At 54.7% G+C, this 3,756-nt stretch overlaps 1 long non-coding RNA gene across 1 annotated transcript; it reads right to left on the bottom strand.

Moving 5' to 3' along the window:
- Positions 1–1,313: 1,313 nt before the first annotated feature.
- LOC150010958 (uncharacterized) lies at positions 1,314–2,503 on the bottom strand. The gene is made up of 3 exons (XR_016510630.1): positions 2,323–2,503; positions 1,698–1,888; positions 1,314–1,428 (listed from the first exon to the last, which is right to left on the bottom strand). It is a non-coding gene; the product is annotated as an uncharacterized LOC150010958 (long non-coding RNA).
- Positions 2,504–3,756: the final 1,253 nt, after the last annotated feature.

Here is a 3,756-nt window from a genome sequence, read left to right as displayed (position 1 = left end):
TTCCCGAGGCCTCCCCTGCCTTGAGGCCTGTGACCTGCAGGGGATGTCTGAGTGTCCCTGGATATAAGTGTGTGTCTGTGCACGCGTGTCTGTGTGTGTCCACACCTGGGAGTCCATGAGTGAGGACAGGCTGCCTCTCGCCTTGGCAGAGGGGGGCTGGGGCCCTTACATAACCAGCTTCCGTTCCGGCCGCCCAGCACGCGGTGGCTGCATCTTCTCTCCCCGTCTCTCCCCCCACCCCACCCCAGAACCTTGTGCTTCCGGATTTGCATTCACTTGCTCTCAGCCCCAAAGGCTCTCCCTCGTTCTCACTCCTGCCAGCCCAGTCTTGGACGCTGTGGACTTCCTGAGGGTCAGGGGCCCAGGGATTCAGTTGGAGGGGCCCAGTCCCCAGCCTCCCCACTTCCTCCCGTGGAGAGTCAGCCTGGCTCTTAACCCTCTCAAGAGATACAATTATTAAACACTTACTGTGGGCCAGAAGCTTTACCTGCCTATTCATTTTGTCCTCCCAACAGCCCTTTAAGGTAGCTTCACATGCATTTCACAAAGGAGAAAAGAGGTTCAGAGAGATCAAGTGACTTGGCTGAGATCACACAGTAAGAGGGGTTGGAACTGGCTCTGGCAAGGGCCCAGGCTCCCTCTTTTCTGATTCCTACCCTCCTGGTAGCAAGCCATCTGTCCAGCCACCTGGCTCTTGCTCTTTTGGCTCAAGTGACACCCTGGAGAGATGAGGGTGGTAGCAGTGGTAGTGGCAGAAGCAAAGATGCTGCTGAAGTTTGGGGGTTCATGAGCTGAGTCAGCCTCTCCCCACACAGCCACCCTGGTCTAGCAGGAGACTTTCTTTGCAATTCTTTCTCCCAGACCAACTGAGCCAACCATCCTCCAACCCCTAACAGCCCTGCCCAGGCACTGCCCAAAGTAGCCATCCTCCCAGGCCCAGCTTCAAGGCTACTTCCTCCTGGAGGCCCTCCCGGATGCCTCTCCCTCAGTGTTGCCCCTTATCTCTCTGGAATTTGGAGCCACTTGGGGGCAGAGGCCAGGTCTGATTCCCAGAGCCTAGAGCAGAGCTATCTGGGTAAAGATTCAATGACGGCTTCTTTAGGGATAATAATAATGATAATAAAATCTACTATCGGTTGAGCACTAGGTGTCCAGCCATTAAGTGTTCTTCAGGCAGTTTATCAAGCAGTCTTTTCTACAACATTCCATGTGAAATGCTTCCTATTATTATCCTTATTTTGCAGCTGAGGGAACTGAGGTACAGAGAGGCGAAATGACTCACCCAAGATCACACAGCCAAGAAATGCCACAAGAAGTTTTCAAAATGAGTTTACCTGGGTCCAGAGTTTGTGTTGCACTGAAGTGAACTGTCAAGAAATGGAGATTCTATAGCCCTGGCTGGTGTGGCTCGGTGGATTGAGCGCCGGCCTGTGAACCAAAGGGTTGCAGGTTTGATTCCCAGTCAGGGCACAGGCCTGGGTTGTGGGCCAGGCCCCCAGTTGGGGGCGCGCGAGAGGCAACCACACATTGATGTTTCTCTCCCTTTCGTTCTCCCTCCCTTCCCCTCTCTCTAAAAATAAATAAATAAAATCTCTAAAAATAAAAAAGAAAGAAAAGAAATGGAGATCCTAAGGTCTTACCCTCCCTGGGCGCTGTGGCCCACAGGGGCTAGGCTGGGCACAGCAGGCCCATCTTACCTATCACAGGGCTGGAGGCCAGAGTACCTGGATTCCAGCCACTGCACAAACCACGCTTCTTTGAGCCTTCATTTCCCCATTTGCTGAAAGGATTCCAGCCCTCGCCCCGCCTTGCAGGACAGTGGTGAGGACAGAGGAGTCAAAGGTTGCCATTTTCAAATGGGTTTTTCCAGGAGAATCTCATTTTCAGCCTAGAAGACAAACATAAGAAACAGATAAAGGGCGTGTCTCATCAGCATCAATTTCCAAGCTCAGGGTGCTGACAGGTCCCTAGCCGAAAGTCACTTGAGAGGGAGTCTGACAACTATGATGGAAACATGCCTTGCCCGGCGTGTGGGTGAGGGCTGGGTGCCGCTGGGAGCTACCCCAGCACCCCGTCTATTTCTGCAGCTTATCTGAGCTGCATGGCATCAAGAAACCTTGAGGCCCACAGGCAAAAAGCTGTTTTTAAAAGATGAATTCAAATCAAGCTTGGGCGACAGCTCAGCCAGGAGATCTAGGTGCCTGCAAAGCCCATTGGATGACTCCAGCCCTCGCTGTGGGGCTGTGGGCAAGTCTGTTGCCCTCTTTGGGCTTCAGGAGGCACAAGAGGCTGGAGTCCACCTCCAGGAGCCCATCTGTTTACCTCGGCAGGTCTGGATGGGAGACGCTCGGCCCAGGGCCTGGCGCCCCATGGCCCCTCAAAGCCTGGTCAGTGTGTGTGGGTCAGGCGACAGAGTATGTGTGGAGAGAACCTTCGAGGACTGGCCTCGGGGCTCAGCTGAGATGTGGGAAGCTGGAGAAGCAGAATGAGGTGCGTGGGGAGGGGAGGGGGCAGGGAGCTGACCAAGACCTGAGAGTTTAAAAATAAATCCTGTCTGAGGGCTGTCATCCACAGCCAGCCACGGCTCCCAGGATCTGGTGACATCATTAGGGCACAGGATGTCCCTGGCAGGGGCTAGGGGTGGCAGAGGGGACATGGCAAGGGGGAGGGCAGAGGGATCCTATCTGCCCTTTCTGCGCCTGGGAGCTATTTGTGTTTGGGGACAACCCGCCTGGGCTGTCCTGGGCCAGAGGGGCTGCCCAGGCCCCGCCTCCCCCAATATTTTTTTTTTTTCAGTTCAAGCTCATTTGCTTTTTAATCCCCCAACATTTTCTTTTGCATCTGAGAAAACTGAGGACTAGGGAGCCTTTGGCTTGTCTGAGGCCCCTACTCTGAGAAACATGGCGGCTGCACTACTCAAATCCAGTTCTGCCTCTCAAGTATTGGTCCTTGAAGCTCGGTGGGCATGGGGAGGGGGACCATTTGGGGAGAAGGCTCACCTGGATGGAGGATGGAGGAACATCAGAGGAGCAATGGCTAGCACTGTGCTCCATGTTGGTCAGACAAATAAGCTCCTCCTGCCCATCCACAGCTTCTGCACACAAGGAGGGACTGGCAGGAACTAATGCCACCCCCATTTTATAGATGAGGAAACTGAGGCCCAGGGAGACAAAATCACATACTCCAGGCTGCACAGCCAGCACATCATGCCTAGCTGGGGTGGGGTCCAAACCCCCTGGCAGTCCCCACTTTGAGCTGCTGATAGAGAAAGATCTAAGGTGGAGCCAAGCTGGGTGTAGGCAGGTGGGCAAAGAGGGGCTGCCACGGTTTTACAGAGGAGTGGGAAGGAGGCCCTGTGCCTCTGCTGTTGGGGTGCCCCCTTTCATTAGGCCACCCCCATCCCTCCTCTTCCTCACCTCTCCTCCACCTGGCTCTGGCCTCCCAGCCATTCCTCCTCCTCCTCCTCCTCCAGGGGCTCAGTGCCCCGCTGCACTCAGGACAAAGTCCAGCCTCCTGTCCCAGCCAAGGCGTTTCTTGCACATCCAGCCTCATCTCTCACCACATACGTGCCACACTCTAAGCCTCACCGTCACCAAACTGCTCTCAGATGCCTGTAGCAACTGCTATTTCAGGCCTCTGAGTAGTTGAACAAGCTGTTCTGGCTGGCTGGAATGCCTCTGCTGTATCTTCCTGGCAAACTCCTATGCATCCGCATAATTCAGCTCCGAGCGTCGTGGCTTCTCAGACCACGATTGT

The sequence above is a fragment of the Furipterus horrens genome, unplaced genomic scaffold (genome assembly GCF_987537825.1).
Source record: "Furipterus horrens unplaced genomic scaffold, mFurHor1.1.pri manual_scaffold_4, whole genome shotgun sequence".
Taxonomy (NCBI): domain Eukaryota; kingdom Metazoa; phylum Chordata; class Mammalia; order Chiroptera; family Furipteridae; genus Furipterus; species Furipterus horrens.
The sequence above is the reverse complement of the archived record's forward strand: the minus strand, read 5'-3'. Positions and strand labels throughout refer to the sequence as shown.